General features: G+C 38.1%; 1 protein-coding gene across 1 annotated transcript in view; it reads right to left on the bottom strand.

The window, feature by feature from the left end:
- LOC145252697 (uncharacterized) overlaps nt 1–23,533 on the bottom strand; it is a 109,541-nt gene that overhangs the window by 44,991 nt on the left and 41,017 nt on the right. The window lies entirely within an intron of this gene.

Raw genomic sequence — 23,533 nt, 5'->3', positions numbered from 1 at the left:
TGCCAGACTGGATAACTGGACCTACAATGAGAAGTGCAAATTCTCTACCCAAACAATTGATCATTTGGGATACCGGATATCTGAAGGAACCATCAAGCCTGACCCAGAACGTCTATGAATACTTGTAGAATTACCAGCACCCCAAAATACAACGTCGTTGGAATGTGTGGTTGGAAAGTTTGTATATTATGCAAAATGGATGAGTAGGTTTTCGGTCAAAATTAAAAATCTGAAATCCACAAAAATCTTTCTATTATCAGGCGAGGCTGTAACATCCTTCCAGACACTGAAAACTGACCTGATAAATGCCAGCCTAACTGCAATTAGCGACGCTCCAATGTTTGTTGTGGAAACTGATGCATCCTACAACTCTATATAAGCTATACTTAGTCAGGAGAATCAACGAGTTGCCTTTCGCTCAAGATTTTTACAAGGCAGTGAATTAAACTATGCATCAGTAGAGAAAGAGGCTCTTGCATTAGTTGATGCTGTCGAGAAATGGAGACACTTCTTAATTGGTAGGCACTTCATTCTAAAAACAGACCAAAAATTTGGCCGAATCATATTTGATACACAAAATCATGCCAAAATAAAATATGAGAAGATACTGCGCTGGAGAATCAATCTTGCATCTTTTAGTTTTGACATCCAGTACCGAGAGGGAAAAGAGAATATAGCAGCAGACACTCTCATCGGAACAAGTTGTGCTACACTTACGGACAACAAACTGTTAGCATTACACAAATCCCTATGTCACCCAGGTGTAACCACAATGACACACTTTATTCAAAGTAGAAACTTGCCATACTCAGTTGGAGAAATCTGCACAGTGACCGCTAATTGTTAAATATGCAACATTATCAAACCGAATTTCCACAAACCACCTAACTTACATCTAAAAGCAACTCAGCCATCTGTTCGCCTAAGCATTGACTTTAAGGGATCACTAGCTTCTTCATCTCGGAACAAATATTTACTAACCATTGTAAATGAATTTTCCAGGTTTACCTTTGCTTATGCCTGGCCAAACATGGAAGCCAAAACTGTCAACAGCTGCCTATCCAATGTATTCTCTATCTTTGGCATGCCGGCATAGATACACAGCGACAGAGGATCTTCATTCTTTTTCCAATAAACAAGAACTTTCCTACACAATCATGGAGTTGTCACAAGTAGAACAACTCCATATAATCCGGAAGGCAATGGCCAAGTGGAAAGGTACAATGGCATTATCTGGCAGTCAATCCTTCTAGCTTTAAAAACTAAAGGTGTTCCAGAGTCACGCTGGGAAGAAGTCCTGGCTGAAGCTTTGCATGCTAGTCGTTCATTGCTGTGTACATCAACCAACGCTACACCACATGAACAATTATTCAAATTTAACAGACGCTCAACCATTGGGATCACCATACCTGCTTGGCTAAGTCACCCTGGGAAAGTACTGATGAAACGGTATCCTAGGAACAACAAACACAAACCACTGGTTGATGAGGTCGAACTGATAGAAGCAAATCCACAATATGCCCACATTAGAAAATCAGATGGTAGTGAGGCAACTGTCTCACTTAAGCATCTAGTCCCCAAGGGCAGAGGCCATAATGTATCACCACAAGAGAATATTCCCAGGGATGTACGTACCTACATCAACCCAACCCGGAAGTCTAACCCCTAGAGACAATGATCAGGAAATGCACATTACTGTGGATTTGCCAACACCAGCTCAGCCAGGAAGTCAGTTCTTTAAGTAGAATCATGAAGTACCCCCTAAAAGAACTGTAAACGACTCTGTGAAAAAAACACACAACTAGCCCACAAATCCTGCATCATTCCACTTGAGTCATAAACCCCCCTCATCAATTAGACTTGTAAACTCACTAATTTATTTGTTTAGTAATTTTAAGGACATCACATTACATCTTACTTCTTTTCGATGTGGCGGTGATTGTGGTAAAATAATAATCACTTGAGAGTAGTTTGCCGCTTTCTAGGAAATTGTCTCCCTTTGTTTGATATATAAGAAAATGTTATAATACATTAAAATTAGAGGATGAAGAGCAGAAATTTGTGGGGTATATGGTTAAAAAAGAAGAAGAAAAAAAATGAAATGTACCGGGCATATCTGCATCGCTCTTTGGGAAAGAAGAAGGAAAGGATGGCCAGCGCATTTTTATAGGTGAAGGGTATCTTGGGAAGACAGAGCATGATGGGAGAAGCTATTTTTTTTTTCCTGTCTCTTTCTTTTTTTTTCTAGATAGGAGGATATAAAAGCAGGGAAAAATTCCCGGGGGGGGGGGGCAGAGAGAAAAGAGCCGTGAACATCTTCTCTTGAAAAGAATTTTGTATTGCTGGCGTTCGGATTGTGTGGTATGACATTGGTGGCGAGAGGCCAGGTGTGGTCTATTGAAAAAGAAGCGGGCAGAACCGTGTTGTTGTCGAGAGAGTGACTCACTCCTCCCCGAACCCCGGAACCTGATTATAACCCTAGAAGCTATTTCGACGAGTCAAGCAGGTTAACATGGCTGACTGGATACTCTCAACTCAGATGTTGAGACCCTTCACTGGAGAGGGTGACCTAATTAAATGGCTGTAAAATTAAAGATGGTGGCAAGGTTGCAAAAAATCGAAGACGTGGTCACCCTGCTGCCGCTCTATTTAGAGGGGGAAGTCCTCACTATTTACCAGCAGATGCGCGATGAAGATAAGGGAGACCTTGCCTCAGTGGAGCAAAGACTGAAATTGGCTTTCGCTGAGAGTCCATTTGAAGCACTTGGCAAGCTTGCAAGTTTGAGGTGGACTGGCGAGTCTGTTGACGTCTTTGCTGCGGAGATCAGAAGACTGGCAGGATTGGCTGGTTACATGGGGAGGAGTCTGGAGATGACGGTAAAGCTATACCTAGTGAATGGCTTCCCAGAAGAAATCTTGCAAACATGCAGAGAATCACTGAGATCAATACGATGGAAGTGGACGATCTCTTGGTCCACGCCAGAGTCCTAGTCAAGAATGTCAAGGGCCCAATCGTGGCTGCAGCTGTGAGTGGAAATAAGTGCATGAGGCCCCACTTGAATGACGAGAGAGAGAGGCAGCGAGGCAACAGGAGGGGAGGCCTGCCATCAAGTGCTTCCGGTGCCATGGTCCTCACCTGCTCAAGGACTGCAAGAACTGAGACTGGGGGTTTGTCTGCTACCAATGTGGACGATTGGGGCACATTAGTCGATATTGCGTTGCTGCACGGGACCAGGGAAACGAGTGATGGGGATCCATTGCGCCATTGGTTCCACCTTCTATGTGGAAATGGCGCACAATGAAATGTTGCCTTAGTTGCATCAAGTAAAGAATAGATACCCTGTAGCAGACGACGACGCCTGGCGGTGCCAGGCGCACATTTCAACTAACACCGGTGATTCAACCTTGACATTGGCACAAGCACATGGTGTCGGTTGTTTTTAAACACGTCAAATAGCAAACATGCTCGAATATTCGCCAGCAATTTTTTTTTTTTTTTTTAATATATTTAGAAAACTTTTGAAGATTTAAAAGAAAAAGTATATATTTACAAAACATTTTTTTTTTTTTAAGTAAGTAACAAAACGAACGTATTTAAATAAAAGATATTTAAATAAATGGGTGTCTCTTTCTGTTTCGAATTTTTGCGACCAAGATTGATTTTTATGTACCGTGTTTTTTGGGGTTGGGGTTCTGTGTGCGTTTTTAAGACAATTAAATATGTATTTAATTATTCTTTAAAATATTAACTTCAGCGACAATTAATATATTTTTCCAATAATATTTTTAAATATTAAATTTTTACGAATATTCGCGAGCAAGATTTTTTTTTAAATAAAAGATATTTCAATAAATGGGTGTCTTTCTGAGTGCGTTTTTTTTTTTAATAAAAATAAAAATTATAAAAAGATTTCTATCTTGTGATACTACATTTCATCTTTATAAAAATAAAAGTTATAAAAAGATATGTGAATAAAATAATATATTTTTTTAATCTCGATTGTTTATACTTGTGATTTTATTATGCATAAAAAATTGCCTCGGCCTAAAAGGATTTCTCCTTCACTGACCACCGACATACATCGCAGTCGCACTGTAAATAAATATTGAATTGTATTAAAAACGTACAAAAAAAAATGGCCAAAACCGTATAGAATGAACCTTTTTTTTATAAGTTTTATTCAAACAGTCTTTATTTGAACTTAATGGACTGTTTTTTTTTGTTTTTTTTATTAACTGTTTTATTCTTTTTATCAAACAAAAATAGAACTTTTATAATGAAATATATATTATGGACTGTTTTTCAAACATCGAAATTTTATAATCAAAGTTTTATTTAAAACAACAACAACAACAACAAAAAAGACGGGGTGTTTTTTCTTTTCGAGATATTTTTTTTTTTCACCATTTATTACTTTGAAATTTTATTCAACAATGAAATGATAAAAAAAAACTGTTCGTTAATATATTTAAAAAAAAATTATTGTAAAATATCTATAAAGTCTATTTTTATGTCTGTAAAAGTTTGTTGAAAGTTCAAATAACGTTTATAATTTAATTGAAAAAAAAACACCTCGTCTTTTTTTTTTTTTTAAAATAAAACTAACTTTAATTTTAAAATTTCGATGTTTGAAAAACAGTCCATAATATATATGTCATTATAAAAGTTCTATTTTTGTTTGATAAAAAGAATAAAATAGTTATTAAAAAGTTCTGTAAATATATTAAAAACGCACTCAGAGACACCCATTTATTGAAATATCTTTTATTTTAAAAAAAATCTTGCTAGCGAATATTCGTCAAAATGTAATATTTAAAAATATTATTTTGAAAATATATTAATTGTCGCTGAAGTTAATGTTTTAAAGAATAAATATTGATTTGTCTTAAAAACGCACACAGACCCCCCCCCACAACACACGGTACATAAAAATCAATCTTGGTCGCAAAAATCCGAAACAGAAAGAGACACCCGTTTATTTAAATATCTTTTATTTAAATACGTTCGTTTTGTTACTTATTTAAAAAAAAATGTTTTGTAAATATATACTTTTTCTTTTAAATCTTCAAAGGTTTTGTAAATATATATTTTTGGACGAAGTAAAGAATAGATACCCTGTAGCAGACGACACCGCCTGGCGGTGCCAGGCGCACAATTCAACTAACACCGGTGATTCGACCTTGACATTGGCACAAGCACACGGCGTCGGTTGTTTGTAAACACGTCAAATAGCAAACATGCTCGAATATTCACCAGCATTTTTTTAAAAAATATATTTACAAAACCTTTGAAGATTTAAAAGAAAAAGTATATATTTACAAAACATTTTTTTTTAAAATAAGTAACAAAATGAACGTATTTAAATAAAAGATATTTAAATAAACGGGTGTCTCTTTCTGTTTTGGATTTTTGCGACCAAGATTGATTTTTATGTGCCGTGTTTTGGGGGGTTCTGTGTGCGTTTTTAAGACAATTCAATATTTATTCTTTAAAACATTAACTTCAGTGACAATTAATATATTTTCAAAATAATATTTTTAAATATTACATTTTTACGAATATTCGCGAGCAAGATTTAAAAAAAAAAAGACGAGGTGTTTTTTTTTTTCAATTAAATTATAAACTTTATTTGAACTTTCAACAAACTTTTACAGACAGTTTTTTTTTAAATAAAAATTATAAAAAGATTTCTATCTTGTGATACTACATTTCATCTTTATAAAAATAAAAGTTATAAAAAGATGTGAATAAAATAATATATTTTTTTTATCTCAATTGTTTATACTTGTGATTTTATTATGCATAAAAATTGCCTCGGCCTAAAAGGATTTCTCCTTCACTGACCACCGACATACATCGCACTGTAAATAAATATTGAATTGTATCAAAAATGCACAAAAAAGAAATGGCCAAAACCGTATAGAATGAACCTTTTTTTATAAGTTTTATTCAAACAGTCTTTATTTGAACTTAATGGACTGTTGTTTTTTTTTTTATTATTTATTAACTGTTTTATTCTTTTTATCAAACAAAAATAGAACTTTTATAATGGAATATATATTATGGACTGTTTTTCAAACATCGAAATTTTAAAATTAAAGTTTTATTTAAAACAAAAAAAAAGACGAGGTGTTTTTTCTTTTCGAGATATTTTTTTTTCACCATTTATTACTTTGAAATTTTATTCAACAATGAAATGATAAAAAAAAAACTTTTCGTTAAATATATTTTTAAAAAATTATTATAAAATATCCATAAAGTCTATTTTTATGTCTGTAAAAGTTTGGGTATTATTATACAAACACCGTGACAGCGTTAGGGTTAGGGTTAGGTTTATGGTTAGGGTTAGGGTTAGGGTTTAGGGTTAGGGTTAGTGTTAGGGTTAGGTTTAGGCCCTAAACTTTAGGGTTAGGGTTAGGGTTAGGGGTTAGGGTTAGGGTTAGGGGTAGGGTTAATTCGCTGTCACGGTGTTTGTATAGTTTTACCAAAGTTTGTTGAAAGTTCAAATAAAGTTTATAATTTAATTGAAAAAAAAACAAAAAACACCTCGTCTTTTTTTTTTTTTTTTAAATCTTGCTTGCGAATATTCGTAAAAATGTAATATTTAAAAATATTATTTTGAAAATATATTAATTGTCGCTAAAGTTAATGTTTTAAAGAATAAATATTGAATTGTCTTAAAAACGCACACAGACCCCCCCCCAAAAAAAAAAAACACGGCACATAAAAATCAATCTTGGTCGCAAAAATCCAAAACAGAAAGAGACACCCGTTTATTTAAATATCTTTTATTTAAATACGTTCGTTTTGTTACTTATTTTAAAAAAAATGTTTTGTAAATATATACTTTTTCTTTTAAATCTTCAAAGGTTTTGTAAATATATTTTTAAAAAAATGCTGGTGAATATTCGAGCATGTTTGCTATTTGACGTGTTTACAAACAACCGACGCCGTGTGCTTGTGCCAATGTCAAGGTCGAATCACCGGTGTTAGTTGAATTGTGCGCCTGGCACCGCCAGGCGGTGTCGTCTGCTACAGGGTATCTATTCTTTACTTCGTCCATATTTGGACGAATATTTTTTTTAAAATGCTGGTGAATATTCGAGCATGTTTGCTATTTGACGTGTTTAAAAACAACCGACGCCATGTGCTTGTGCCAATGTCAAGGTCGAATCACCGGTGTTAGTTGAAATGTGCGCGGCGTCGTTGTCTGCTACAGGGCAGGGTTGCCAGCTTGGCTTTTTTAAAGCCAAATTCGTGAAATTTGGCTTTTTTTAAAGCAGTTTGGCTTTTAAAATTTTTGTTTGGCTTTTTTTTCAATTTTGGCTTCAAATTTGGCTTTTTTCTGATAATTTTATATAAATATTTATTAAATATGGATTATTAAAGAAAAAGTTATAATAAAGTAATTTAAACATTTGGTTGGATGTCAAAACTTGTAGATTAAAAAAAAACTTTTGACCTCCCACTCCCATTCATGGATTTACATGAGGAAAACAGTCCTACTAGCATTTGTCATATCAGGAAAAAATCTTTTTTCTAAAGAATAAAGCCGCCTCCACCACCACACCCCACCCTCTCGCACTAAGGGAATATCACACCTAAATGTTTAATCCGGTTTCACAGTTATTTACTAAATGTCTATATGGACCCTTTCAAAGAGTTCACAGTTGAGTATGAAACCATTTTGGGGACATTTTTTAGTGCTGGCGCCTTGTCTCTGCCAATTAGGTCACTGAGTATATTTCCTCTGAAATAATTAATTCTTGTATTTTTCGTTTGAAATTCTTTAAAAGTAGTGTTTTGAAATTAATTGAATCAATTTATTTTGAATTTATAGAAATTTGAAAACTTATAACTATAGCTATTTAAAGTTGTATTTAAAATGAATATTTTTTAAGTATTCATATACTTTTTCCTGAGTAGTCCCAAAAGTTTCATTAAAAGTCAATAATTATAGATTTTCTAACTATCTTGGATTAATAGACATATTTGCCTTAATAATAACGCATAGATTGTTCTTGGAAACAGTCTAGTTTTAGAGTTATGACTAAAATTAAATTTATCAATATTTTAGAGATATTTTAAGTTGATACCTCCAAACCCCTGATTAAATTTGGTCTTCTGATGACTGACATAATTCTTTTAAGAATATGATTGACAAATACCAATAAATATGGTATGGAAAAAATGGCACTAGTAAAAATAGTAAGTAGATGTGGAGTCTAAGATAATAACCAACTACCTTTCAATTATGCTGTCATCTTAGAAATATGTCGATTATACTCACATGTTTACTCATTTTAAGTGTTTTCTTCATATTTCATGCGTAATACTAAATAGATGCTAACTCCAAATGGTTACTAATGTCATAATCGTAAAAAAACAAACATTTATAAACATCTTTTTTATGTAATCTGTCCCCGTTGTCAATCAATGCTTATATTAAAGTGTAGTACCTGCTCTGATGACCTAACTTTATCTACTAATTGAAACTACTGCACATGTTTTGTTTGACAAAATAGTTGAAGAAATAACTGATTTTGGCCAAATTCTTAAAAACTGTATAGGATTTTCTAGTGATGGCGCAGCTTCTATGGTTGGCAGTAAAAATTCAGTGTGGTCACGAATTAAGACTGAATCACCAGATTGTATGCAGATGAAATGCATCTGTCATTCTTTGAGTCTTTGCATCGAACATGCATTCTCAAAGTTGCCTGCTAATGTTGGTTTTCTTTTAACTGAAGTGCCATTATGGTTCAGTAATAGTGCCATTAGACGAGAAGAATTCAAGAGTTTATTTAAAATAATGAATCCTGTAAACGAAGGAAATGTTTCTCTTCCATTTCAAACTTTATCTAAAACAAGATGGCTAGTAAGAGGCAAAGTTTTATATAACATTTTGATGAACTGGGAGGAATTATTAGGTTATTTTAGCACTTGTGAAGCAAAGTTAAGTATTAGTGCAAAATACAAATGTCGTCTCTTAAAAGAAATGCTGGCAGATAGGATAAATAATTTTTATTTTTTGTTTGCAACTCCTGTTGTCCAGGAATTTGAAATAATAAATTCAACATTTCAACAAGAAAACAGTGATCCACATGAACTGTCGAAAGAATTGATGATGCATCACCAGAGTTTATACGAAAGGCTTTTGAACAAAGATGGAACATATAAAACATTAGAAAATGTTGACTTTAGTGCCAAGTTCATTCAAGAAATTAATAACTTTACATTAACTGCTGGCACACAAGTGAACAAAAACTAAAAAATAAAAGAAGTGAAATTGAGATGTCAAGCTATGTTACAAGAAGCCTTACATCAAGTAGAAAAAAGACTTCCTGACGCTGTCAACATATTTAAAGGGCTCTCATTTTTAAACCCGGGCAAAGTTCTTAATCAAAGATTAAGAGCAAAGTTTGAAGATTTGCCATTTCAACATATTATGGAAAATAATTCTATTATCGAGGCACAATACAGAAAGGTTTGTTTGGTAGAATGGTGTGAAGAACCGTATTTTGCAGAGAATGGCATCCCCCCAGATTCTCTTAAATTCTGGCAAGGTGTGGCTAAACATGATCATTTTAAGGAACTTGCAGCATATGCTTTAACATGCCTAATAACCCCCGCAAGTAATGCAACTGTTGAAATAATGTTTTCTTTAGTTACTGCTATCAGAACAAAACCTCGTAACAGAATGCAAAGTAAAGTACTGGATGCTATTGTAAAAGTTCGTTCTTACCTTTTATATAATGGAATTTGTTGCAAAGACTTTATATGCACAACTAAAATGATACAGCTACACAACAGTGATAATCTTTATAGTCAAGAAGAAACCATAAATAATGATGAAATTAAGTATTTAGAAGAAGTTCTCCACTATTTGCCATGAATTTTCAACTTATTACTTTTTATTTTCAGGAAGAATTGTGTTTCTATTTGCTACCATTGACCAAATTTAAATAAGTTCTTTTGCATTGTTATAAATAATATATATGTTCATATGTGCCTTTTATACAATGTCATTTTACTCCATTTGAAAATGTTCCATTAATTATTGTAAATACATTCAATTCTACAGACTTGCGATTCTGCATCTTTCATGTATATATAAACAAATCAGAAAAACTGAACTTTTTGGACAAGTTATATTTCTGTTACCTTTCTACCACATTTACCTCTGCTCTGACATTCTATTCACATGAACTATCACAAACATTTATGTTCATAGCTGTGTTTTAATTCAATATTCGTTTTATTCTTGTTTTGATGTTTTTTATATTTTCTATAAATAAACTGAATGAGTTCAACCTTATTTATGTAAAAGCCCAACTCACTTCTTCATTCTCTCATGATTTTTGTGTTTGTCGTTATATCCAATCTGTGATAGTAATTAATGAAAAGTATTTTGAACACATTTTTCAGCTATATTGAAGATGTTGACTGTCAAATGTTTGTGTTTTTCCTCTGTTTTATTTTCTTAATGCAAAGTCCTTCTTTATGAAATTGAAACCGTAGCCTCTTTGATATATTTTTAAGGGAATTAAAAAATATATTTAGATAAATAAATTCACACTGTGAAACATAAGTCTATATATTTTTAAATCGTACTGGAGGATGTTAAAGAAAAATAACATGTGAAAATGTTATATTTAAATAATTTAAGTTAATAATCTTGTATATCTCCTTTCGCAGATGAAATTCTGGTTATATGCCCTTAAAATGCTATCATGTTAAAATGGGTGATCACTCTATGTTTATATCTGAGACTGATCTCTCACTCTAAATCTGAAAATACACAGGTTTTTCTAAGATATACAAACGTAATTGTTTAAAAAAGTAGATCTATTCGTTAGGGGGGGGTCCTCTAAAGTTCTCATTTACAAATTTACCAACTTTTCCTTAAATTATTTAATATTAAAATAATACTAAATATTCTTCAATGATTTCTTGTATAATATTTAACATATCTAAACTGTATAATTTATTGTAATGAGATTATAAAAACCAATCCCTGTTAAATTAAAACCGAAAATATGCTTGGAGGAGGAGGGGGAGCATATTTTTCAGTTTCAATTTCGTAGGTAACATCTTTGTCAATAAAAACACTACAAAACTAATACAGGAAAAACTGCAGAATTTAGTTAAAAACTTCAATATAGTCAATTTTTCTTTAATCTCCAATTTGGCATTTTTTTGGCCTTTTTTACTTAAAAATGTGTTCGGAGGGGGTATATTTTTCAGTTTCAATTTCATAGGTAACATCTTTGTCAATAAAAATACTACAAAACTAATATAGTAAAAAAATACAGCCAATATAGGAGTTAAAAACTTCAATATAGTCAATTTTTCTCTAATTTTCAATTTGGCTTTTTTTTTGGCTTTTTTTTACTTAAAAATTGTGGTTTCGCTTTAGAATTTGGCTTTTTTTGGCTTTTTTTCCTGCAAAATTTGGCTTTAAATATTTTTAAAAGTCTGGCAACCCTGCTACAGGGTATCTATTCTTTACTTGGCCCCCTCAGTTACCGGTAGTAGTCAGTGGGAAGAGAGCTATGGCTCTTGTTTACTCAGGCTGCATCACAACGTTGGTAACGAAGAATGTCGCTAGATCATGGAGTGGAGCCAGGAGTATTAAGACTGTGGATGGCAGAGAGGTTAAATGCCTGGGAGAGACAACAGCGAAAGTACTGGTGCAAGGTGTGCTTATTGGACTACGAGCCCTGGTGTTGGATCGTCTGGTTGGTGATGCTGATATGGTTTTAGGTGTAAGTGCGATCAACCAACTGGGGGGGGGCGCTACGTTGAGAGGGAGCCAAGTAACTTTTGGACGCCTCGGTGCAGTAGGAATGTCAGGAGTGGAAGGTGATACAAATATCAGAACACAAAAACCAGAGGCTGCTGCATTGAGGACGAGGATTTCCTGGCAGGGTTCGATGGTGAGAGGTGGACGGTGGAATGGAAATGGATCTCCGGGCCTCAGGAACTACGAAACAAAGTAAGCTGCTACGAGAAAACACTGCGAGGAAAAATAATAAAAGGATTCGAGGAAGAAGTGGAGAGGTGGATAGAGGAGGGAATTCTGAAACCGTGGACAGGGGAAGAAAAATGAGTGCTACCATTACTGGCGGTTGTTTAACCCACAAAGAATAAAGTTAGACCGGTACTGGATTTCAGAGAATTAAACAGATATGTAGCCTGCCACACTGGAAAGGGGATTGATGTATGCGAAGAGGTGATGAAAAAATGGAGGAGGATGAAGCAGGCCACTAAGATTGTCGACCTGAAGTCGGCTTATCTCCAAATCCATGTAGATGAAAAACTCTGGAAACATCTGTTTGTCCAGTACAAGGGGAAGTTGTATTGCCTGATGAGGTTAGGCTTTGGGCTGAGCTCAGCCCAAAAAATTATGACTGCCGTGCTGAAGACGGTGCTGAGTAAAGACTGTACAGTGGACAAGGCCACTAGTTCGTACATTGACGACATTCTCGTGGAGGAAGCAGAGGTGACAGCAGAGAAAATGGGAGGTCATGTCGCGAGGTATGGGTTGACTGCAAAACCAGCGGAGTCCCTGGATGGAGAAGTGGTGTTTGGGTTGAAACTATGCTGAGATGGCAAAGGAAGCCTTGTCATTAGAGGAGGGAATGCCATACCCGAAATCGGAACCAACCTGACAAAACGAGAACTCTTCTCGGTCTGCGGGAGATTGGTGGGACACTATCCAATCACCGACTGGCTCAGGATAGCGTTCAGTTTTATTAAACGACAAATGGGCACTGATGGCTGGGAGGGCCGTGTGAGGAAGGAGGTCACAACATGCTACAAGAAATTATTGCGAGAGTGATGAAAGAAGACCCAGTAAAATGAGGAATGGTACGTCAGCGGCAGAGACGCGGGGTGATTTGGTGTGATGCCAGCAGTCTGGCATTGGGTGTTGTATTAGAGATGAGAGGCGTAACTGTGGAAGATGCGGTGTGGTTAAGGAAGAAAAACGACTATTCCCATATAAACGTAGCTAAACTGGAGGCCGCTATGAAAGGATTCAATCTGGCCCTGAAGTGGGGATTGAAAACGATTGAAATCAAATCCGATTCGGCAACGGTAGTTTCATGAATCAGGTCAGCAGTAGCTGGCGATAAGAGAGTTAGGACCAGAGGTGCTGCAGAAATGCTGATCAAGCGCAGGCTTGGAGCACTTGCAGATTTGATAGCGGAATTCCAGTTGAAGGTATCTGTAGTGCTGATCCCATCAGAAAAGAATGAGGCGGATTTGATGACATGGGTAAAGAAGGCCTGGCTGCAAGAGAGAAAGGAGGTTTCCTCAGTATGCTGTGCAGGGGAGGAAGTTAAAAAGTTACATGAAATGCCCCACTTTGGTCGAGAACGGTCGTTATTCCTGGCAAGAGAGGTTTACCCGGAAACCACCAAGAAGGAGGTTAGGGAGGTAGTGGAGCACTGTCAGGAGTGTCAATCGATAGACCCCGGACCATCCAGACACGAAGCAGGAGAGTTACACATTGCAGAGTACTGGAAGCGATTGGCCATTGATGTGACCCATTATCGCCATAAGCTGTATCTGTCACTGGTCGACTGTGGACTGGGGAAGTTTGCCATATGGATAGAGATCAAGGCAGACGCTGCATGGGCGATCGGAGGGTTCATTGAAGAAATATTTTTGGAAAGAGGGCCGGTTGAGGAACTATCAGAAGCCTTTAAAGAGGTGTGTGATAGGTGGGGGGTAAGGCAATTTTTTAGGGCCGCGTATCGGCCGAGTGGCAATGGGATAGTGGAGAGGAATCATCGCACTATCAATGCTGCTGCAGAAAAAAGCAACATTTCACCCATGGAGGCAGTATTTTGATACAACATCTCACCGAAAACCAGACAAGATGAGACAGCTGTGCCTCATAGAGCCATCTTTGCATATAAGTGGCGGCATACGTGCAACAAAACGGTAGGAATTGAGGGTGAAGAAGCAACCATTAAAGTGGGCGAGGACGTGTGGGTAAAGCCCCCAATGCAATATGTACCACTCGCTGGGGGAGTGGGGTTGTAACAGGAATGCAATCAAAGAACAACGAATAGGACTGCGAGTTTCTTTAACTCCGCGAAGAAAACGTCCACGCTTTCCTCCGGTAGGAAGTTTTTGGGAAGCAAATTTTTCATAGGCCGTACAAGGATCCATGGCGAATGCCTTGTACAGCGCAGCTTTAATTGTGGTGACATCTCCCTTTTCGGCAACACTGAGTTGCTGATACACACTCAAGGTACCCCCAGCCAATCACAGTGTGTACCCTTTTTACCTCACAAAGGTCGCACGTCAGCTCGACCCTTTCAACCCAGTCGACAATGGACGTGGACCCGTCAAACCCGGGTATGAGCTTTAAGTCGAATTTCGACTCTGTCATAGTCCTAGAGGGCAAATAGCCGAAATAACTTGTAGAAAATGTGTAAGGAAAGTCCTTTAAAATTACTGCGCCCTCTGTAGATGTATAAGGAAAATCCTTTGGAAGTACTGCGCCCTCTGTAGATGTGTAATGTTGCAGCAACGTAAAGCAATTTAATAACCAGTAAACACCGGTTCTGCACGGAATCCAACTAGCAAGGTACCTAGATGGACACGAACGGTTACTCAGAACGGACCCAACAATCGGTTACTCAGAACGGTCCCAACAACGGTAAAATATGCTTACACCCACATGCCATGAGAAGCAACAGCAACACGATTCCCGACCAAGTCAATCATTGCTCTCCCAACGTCTTTCAATCACCCGCTTTTACGGCCATTGCAGGCCGGCTAAATTTACATATTGCGAGAATTCATGTGACTTTGCGAGATATCATCCTTTACAAAAGACGGCGGCTGCCATCTTGATTTTTCTTTCTCTATTTTCGGTCGGCGACGCCGAGCCGGCCCCGAGGTAAGTCTTTCTTTTTCGTCCGTCTTTCTTACGTGCCCACACAACACACAAACATGCGGGTGCTTGTCTCCTGGATGCACATTACACAAAGACTGAAATTGGCTTTTGCTGAGAGTCCATTTGAAGCACTCGGCAAGCTTGCAAGTTTGAGGTGAACTGGCGAGTCTGTTGACGTCTTTGCTGCAGAGATCAGAAGACTGGCAGGATTGGCTGGTTACATGGGGGGGAGTCTGGAAATGACGGTAAAGCTATACCTAGTGAATGGCTTCCCAGAAGAAATCTCTGCAAACATGCAGAGAATAACTGAGATCAATACGATGGAAGTGGACGATCTCTTGGTCCACGCCAGAGTCCTAGTCAAGAATGTCAAGGGCCCAATCGTGGCTGCAGCTGTGTGTGGAAATAAGTGCATGAGGCCCCACTTGAATGACGAGAGACAGGCAGCGAGGAGACAGGAGGGGAGGCGTGCCATCAAGTGCTTCCAGTGCCAGGGTCCTCACCTGCTAACAGACTGCAAAGAGCCGAGACTGGGGGTTTGTCTGCTACCAATGTGGACGATTGGGGCACATTAGCCGCTATTGCGTTGCTGCACGGGAATGAGTGAAGGTGAGTCATTGCGCCATTGGTGCCACCTTCTATGTGGAAATGGCGCACAATGAAATGTTGCCTCAGTTACCGGTAGTAGTCAGTGGGAAGAGAGCTATGGCCCTTGTTGACTCAGGCTGCACCACGACATTGGTAATGAAGAATGTCGCTAGATCATGGAGCGGAGCCAGGAGTATTAAGACTGTGGATGGCAGGGAGGATAAATGCCTGGGAGAGACAACAGCGGAAGTACTGGTGCAAGGTGTGCCTATTGGACTACGAGCCCTGGTATTGGATCGTCTGGTTGGTGATGTTGATCTGATTTTAGGTGTAAGTGCGATCACCCAACTGGGGGGAGGGTGCTACGTTGAGATGTGGCCAAGTAACTTTTTGACGCCTCAGCGCAGTAGGAATGGCAGGAGTGGAAGGTGATACAAATATCAGAACACAAAAACCAGCGGCTTGCTGCATCGAGGACGAGGATTTCCTGGCGAGGTTCGATGGTGAGAGGTGGACGGTGGAATGGAAATGGATCTCCGGACCTCAGGAACTACGAAACAAAGTAAGCTGCTACGAGAAAACACTGCGAGGAAAAATACAAAAAGGATTCGAGAAAGAAGTGGACAATCTGCTGGAACGGCCCCTCTGGTACTGTGGGTCATGACGTCCTACTGCCTTGATGGTACCTGGTGATGTGATTGCTACGTTGTCATTGTACTCAAATGTTGATATGAGAGCAGTAGATTCAACTATGCTATTGAGGTTCTCGGATTCTGAAGTGTCTGATTTGGAAGGCTGGAAGGGAAATACGTCAAGGAAGGAGTTCATCATGGCCGTGGGTTACGAGAGAAAGCGTCGGGCCCCCTATGCCATTTCCCAGGACAATGTTGTATGCTGAATGTTGAAGTGGTATCTCGGTTTTTTCCTTCAATCTAAACAGTCGAGGGTTCTGGATCTTGCTTAGATCTCTATCACCAAACAGGCCCTTCAGTGGCTCGTGATCCGTCACCACTATGAGATATGGGCAACCCATAACAAACGCAGGACATTTTTCTAACGCCCATGCGATTGCAGCTGCTTTGCCTTCTATCGGCGCGTACCTGCGTTCTGCATCAGTGCAAAATCTGCTACCAGCGAATACCAGGTGCCAACCTTCTGAGCAGCACACGGGGGTGTAGTGAAAAATGAAGAGCCGATTACCTTTGACAAGGTTTTATTCACAAAAGAAAGCAAGTCACAAACAGCGTTAATTACGCAGCATTTATAGTTAACGGAAGAGTTCATTCAAGGGATGAGGGGTTAGGGATATTACACTTTCCCCTTCAAGTTTTTTTTCGTTATTATTTTATTTTTTTTTTTTTTTCATTATTTTTTTTTTTCTCTAACTTTTTTTTTTTTTTTTTTGTCTATAATTTAAACTTTTTTTTTCGTGCCTTACTTAGTAATGAAGTCCTTGTATTGCTCAGGAAATTTCAGTATTCTGCCAGATCTACGCAGCGGCTCGGTTGGCATTTCGCTCTCAACTGGTTCCCCACGGGTGTTTTCTTCTATATATGTTCAGGATATTGTATACATTCTTTTTCACTCCCTGGCTTACTCACAGGTGGCATGCAACCATTCTCTAACGTGTTGTCTCCATTAATTGTGTTGGGAGCCAAATCTCTGACGTTGACGGTAGTTTCGATGCCTGAAGGTAGTCGTACTTGGGCATAATGAGGGTTGATCTCCAGTAACGTCGCAGGTGTAACCGGGGGGTCATTTTTACTCGACCTAATATGATCTCTGACGTATACGTGGCCTGGTTTTGCCCATAGGGGAATAGAAGTACCAGAAGTGGATTTACGGCTGTACTTAAATAGTCTATCATGAGGGGTCGCATTCGTAGCTGTGCAGAGCAATGATCGAATAGAATGTAGAGCATCAGGTAAAATATTTTCCCAGCAGGATAGTCTCATTTTACGAGAATGTAAGGTTACTTGTATGGCCTTCCATAGTGTGCCGTTTAGTTTCTCAATTTGACCATTGCCTTCCGGGTGATATCTACTCGTTTTCAAAGTCGCAATGCCTTTCCCATGTAAGTAATTGGTCGTTTCTTCCGACAGAAAATCAGTCGCTCCATCTGTGTGAATCATATCGGGCATACCAAATATCGCAAATAGTTGATTCAGGCATTGTGTGATAGTTGAGCTTGTCATATCTTTACATGGAAATGCAAAAGGAAAATGCGAGTATTCGTCGATTATCGTAAGTAGGTATTTGTTACCATGTGTGGACGTAGGCAGTGGTCCCTTGAAATCCATGTTTAATCGCTGAAATGGTACTATTGCTTTCATGAGAGTTCCTTTGTTACCGGTGAAGAATTTGGGTTTTAAATACTGGCAAGACGAGCACGAATTAGTTACTCCTTTTATTTGATCAAGGGAGAAAGGAAAGTTTCTTTCTTTGCAAAAATGGAAGAGTCGGGTAATGCCTGGATGGCATAATTTACAGTGTAGGTCCCGAAGATCTTGTAAGGAATAAGTGAGAGCAGATATTCGGGAAAACGTATCAGCGACAATATTTTCTCTACCAGGACGGTAGATGATGCTAAACTTAAATTGTGACAGTTCACTGCGCCAACGGCATATTTTCTCATTTTTTATTTTTTATTTCCTGGTATTATCAAACATGAAGCTAATACTTTTTTGGTCCGTAATTACAGTAAAGTGTTTACTAAGGAGAAAATGTCGCCACTTACACAGTGCTTCAACAATAGCAGCTGCTTCTTTTTCTACTGCGTGATGTTTTGTTTCACTAGGGCGTAGTGTTCTGGAATAGAATGCAACCGGACGATTCTCTTGATTAAGGGTAGCTGCAATACAGTTGTTACTAGCATCTGTTTCTACTATAAATTCTTTTTCTGGATCAACCGTTACCAGCATAGCATCTTTCAAGTCGTTTTTCAGTCTTATAAAAGAGTCCAATGCCACAAAAGATAACGGGAATTCTCTATTGCGGTTTAGTGCTAATATTTTCTCTGAAAAATTCTGGATAAATTTGCTGTAGTAGTAGAACATCCCAATAATCTGTCTTTGTGATTTTAGATTTAGAGGAGGTGGCATCTCAAGTAGAGGTTTAAGACGTTCGTAGTCGGGTGATATCTGGTTGTTTTTGATAGTGTACCCAAGTAATGTTATCGTTGAGACTCAAACGATGCTTTTTTTTTTATTAAGCGTGATGTTGTACTGTTTAGCAACCTCATAAAATCTTTGAAGATTATAGTCATGCTCTTTTTAGGTTTTTCCACAGATAGTAACATTATCCACATAGACAAAAGTATCTACTAATTGCTCTTTGCTGACAATGTCGTCAATGGTCCTTTGGAAGGCGCTTACTCCATTAGTAACCCCGAACGGCAGGCGAGTAAACTGGTATAATTTACCATTCGCCTCGAATGCTGTAAATATACGATCCTCCTTACTGATGGGGATTGTATGGTATGCTGATTTAAGATCAAGAATAGTGAAAACATTATACCTGGCTATTTCCTCGACAATCTTTGATATACTTGGTATCGGATAAGCGTCTAATTCAGTAAATCTGTTGATTGTGTCACTATAATCAATCACCATTCTTTTTTTTCGGTTTTCATTCGATGTTACTAGAACTTGCGCTCGCCAAGGTGAAATTGAGGGTTCTATAACATTTTCCTCCAACAATTTTGCAGTCTCTGCTCTTATAAATTTGCTATCAGCAATTGTGTGGCGACGTGACTTGGTGCTGATTGGTGTTGTTTTCGTAGAGAGATGAGAAAATAATGGGGGAGGAGAAACGTTCATGGATGGAAAAAAGGTATTCTTGGTGACTGCTCCGATAATAAGTTCTTCCTCCGGTCCATCGAATTTGAAAGTTACCATCTTGTATCTGCCGAGAATATCTTTTCCTATGATTAAGTCAACAAATAAATTTTTAATGACCTCCACTATTATGTTAGAGTGTACATTATTATTTAGAGAGATATCGACTTTAGTTTCTCCCACAATTTTCGCACACATTTAAGGGTCGGCTAATGATATTTCTTTGTGTTTGGGAATAATTTCGAGGTTCATTTTTTTTGCAATATTGTCGTTAATGAAAGTCCCCACACTACCAGAATCTATCATGGCATTGATAGTGAATCTATTTATTTTACACTTAGTAAAAGTAATGTCTTTTTTCCTTCCTAGACATGCAAAACTCGGGAAATCAGTGTCTTCATTTAACACCGCTGACACGGAAGATTTGCAGACTTTGGCCCAGTGTCCTTTTTTTGAACACTTATTGCAGTTCGAGTCCCGTACTGGACAAAGGCGACGTGGATGACGAGAATTCCCGCAGAAAAAACAATTTTCCTTCGGCCTCGTTTTTTTTTTTTGTGTTGCAGCCAGACTCGTATTTTCTCCTGAAGCGATTATTGGCGCAGAAATCACACTCTCCTGGTTGTAACACGCAGAGTATTTTTCTGCTTGTTCCAGAGATCTTGCTATCTCGTATGCTTCCCGAAAAGTTAGCGAGGATTTCTCGAGAAGTCGTTGCCGAATTGAGGAGTAGGAGATACCGCTAATAAAAGCCTCCCGCATATACTGGCTTTTATTTGTTTCAGCACTCACGGCTTGGAAGTTGCATGTCTTAGCGAGGTTTTCCAACTGTAGCCTGAAAGAATCCACTGTTTGCGCTGGTTGTTGTTTCATGGTAATAAGTTGGTGTCGGTTGTAAACGATATTAGTAGGCCTGATGTATGCCGCGTCCAGAGCTCTCATGGCAGATGCATAGTCGCTTGTGTCACTGATTATTTCGTATACATCAGCCGATATGCTATTTATCAAAGCATAGAAGTCAGTTTGGGTGTTTCCAGTTTCTTCAGTGCCGTTAACCGTATGTAAGTAATTCATAAACGTGAGTTTCCAGTGTTTGTACTTTTTTTCTGCATTGAAGGCTGTAGACTCGGTGTCGAATCATTCGGGACGAAGTACTCAGTCCATTTCTTTTGTGAATAAAATTGTAGTGAAAAACGAAGAGCCGAATACCTTTGTAAAGGTTTTATTCACAAAAGAAAGCAAGTCACAAATAGCGTTAATTATGCAGCATTTATAGTTAACGGAAGAGTTCATTCAAGGGATGAGGGGTTAGGGATATTACAGGGGGCCTTTTCCATGGTATAGGAACAGTGTTTCTGAAGGAGCAGGAAGCCCATTCCTTCTTTGCTCCAATCAGGGGCTAGGCAAGTGATTCGATTCTTGTCAAATGTTGCGACACCCTTACGAACAAGGTCGACAATGGCTTGTTTCGACTGCTTGAATGCATTCTCAAGGTCCTGGTTCCACGTGAAATGTGAGTCCTTTTTCACAAGATCGCTAAAAAATAAATAAATAAATAATAATGCATACAAACTCAAGTGAACTGATTATGCACTGAGACTCGGAAAATCTGGTCAACACGTTCAGATTTTTCAAACAGTGTTGTTCACTCTATTTTTCTGTAAAAAATATACCCATGGAAGAACAGGTAGATCACATTTTACTATTGTCCGGTGAAGAAGGACTTAGAAGGTACAATGCCTGGACATTCGAAAACGATTCAGACCGAACGAGTTCAGAGGTTATTTGGCAAAAATTTGAGGAGCAGCTCGAGCCTCAAGTTAATTTCCATATTGCACGTTTCTACCTTCATCAATACACAAAAAAAAATACAGAAAACATCAACGATTTCGTTGCAAGGTACAGGTTACAAGCAAACAAATGTAGGTTCAGAGATAACCTGGAAACCGAAGGACGTCTCATATTACTGGCTCAAGACACCTGGAATTACAGAAACTCCTGCTATCTAAAGGCATGGAGCTGACATTTAAAAAAGCCATAAATAGTGGGCGAACGCACGAAGCGTCCCTAAATTACATGAGATAGATGCCCGAGATTCAAGGAAGTGATTGTTGGGAAATAGACTCAATCAAATAGAGCCAGTGTGGACGATGTGGAACCCCACACCAAAAAGAAAAATATCCAGCCTGGGGCACCACATACTTAGCGTGTGGGAAAAAGAATCATTGGGTTAAAATGTGCAAAAACAAAAATGAAGGCACAAGAAGATTCACCCAAACCCGAACTACGCAGGACCATAAACAACTGCACAAAAATAAAAACAAAAAGCAGAATAACCCGATATGCTCATTGAAATCAGAGCCCAGGGAAGTTTATAGAAAATTCAAACAGTTAAGTTTTGACACAATTCAACAGCAAAAAGATGAGCATACTGAAGTCTTCACTGAACTGAGAGTAAAGCTTCCTAATAGACCAGGCACACATCTATTAAAGACCAAAGTGGAAACAGGTGCAGAAGTAAATACGATTTCCCTGCAAACTTGTAGAGTTGAATGTAATAATCAAAGAGGAAAGTGCCCCCATGTGTGTGTGTTGCGCGGTCATACAACTTACCTTCGGATGGGATCTGAGAGAAATTAAAGATGGCAGCCATGGATTTATAAGGTGTAGTCTCGTGGAATCTCACGAGATCTCATCTTCCACTGCACTTATATGCAAATGGAATGGGGTCAGTTTTCTGATAAAATGTCTGTTGGCAGAGGCAGTGGGGAGAGACGTGATGAAAGTTGGGAGAGAAAGTTGTCAGTGACGAATTCTAGCTGGACTTTTGCGTATTGTATTTGGTTTATTTTGTTTTGTTGTTTACCAGCCCATTTAACGTCAGAACTTTTCGTAAGATGTTCTCAGAAAAAATAGATAATCGGGGAGAGCCCATCTCAGGTTCAACAAAAAAAAAAAACACCATACTAACTGCATATAATGGCTCAAGTATAATGCAGCATAGTTCGATTGCCATACAATGTGCACACAAAGATAAATGGATCACACTTAAATTCTTTGTGGTTACAACAGAGGGTTCTACAATAATAGGACTGCCCTTACTCAGAAGCTTTCAGCTAATAAGCCTCCACTGCACAATTAAAGAAAACCAGGAACCTATTAATTCAATCGTTGAATTAGAGAAGTCATACCCAAATCAATTTGACCGCATAGGACATTTCAAAAGCAAATATCACATGGTCCTAAAGCCTGATCTTCAACCAGTGATCCATGCACCTAGAAAATGTCCAATCCCTTTGAAAGATGAAATCGAAGAAGAATTCATGTCTATTGAACCACAAGGCATTATTAGGTTAGTGAACCAACCGAATGGGTTAGCAGCATAGTGTACATGTGGAAAAAGAATGTAAAACTTCTCCAATGTCTCGACCCAAAGGAGCTTAACCAAGCGATCATGAGATGCCATTATAAGACTCCTACAATGGAGGGGTTAGCGTACAAGCTGTCAGGAGCTCAATACTTTTCCAAGTTGGATGTTAAAAATGGATATTGGTCCATACCACTTGACACAGAATCGCAATTATTAACGACCTTCCACTCGCCGTTTGGGAGATTCTGTTTTCAAAGAATGCCCTTTGGTCTGGCGATGTAACAGGATGTATTCATGCAGAGAATGGACATGATACTGGAAAAATTCCCGGGTACAATTGGACTAATTGATGATGTCATTGTCTATGGGAAGATGAAAGAGGGGCATGAAAACAAGGAAGAGATCAACCTCAATATAAGAGTGGATTTTGTTCAATTTTCCACAGAAAAAGTAACACAGATAAGGCTAGCAACAAAAGCTGACCCCATACTCTGTGAGCTTAAGGAAACCATTCTGCATGGCTGGCCAAACACAGCCAGGAAAATTAGCAAAAACCTACAGCCATATTGGTCATATCGGGACGAGCTGGCCATAAAAAATGGTATTTTAATGAAGGGTGGTTAAGTGATTATACCCAAAGTGATGCAGCTGGAAATTATACAAACAATCCACTATGGTCATCAGGGAATCGAAAAATGTAAGCTCCGAGCCAAAAGTTGCGTATTTTGGCACAACATTAATAAGGACATATGGCACATTGTTGTACGACGTCATCAATGTCAACAGCACCAGAAAGCACAGAGTGCAAAACCTCTGATGCCACA

Source organism: Euprymna scolopes, chromosome 3 (assembly GCF_053919585.1).
Source record: "Euprymna scolopes isolate OS-2025 chromosome 3, ASM5391958v1, whole genome shotgun sequence".
NCBI lineage: Eukaryota > Metazoa > Mollusca > Cephalopoda > Sepiida > Sepiolidae > Euprymna > Euprymna scolopes.
The sequence above is the reverse complement of the archived record's forward strand: the minus strand, read 5'-3'. Positions and strand labels throughout refer to the sequence as shown.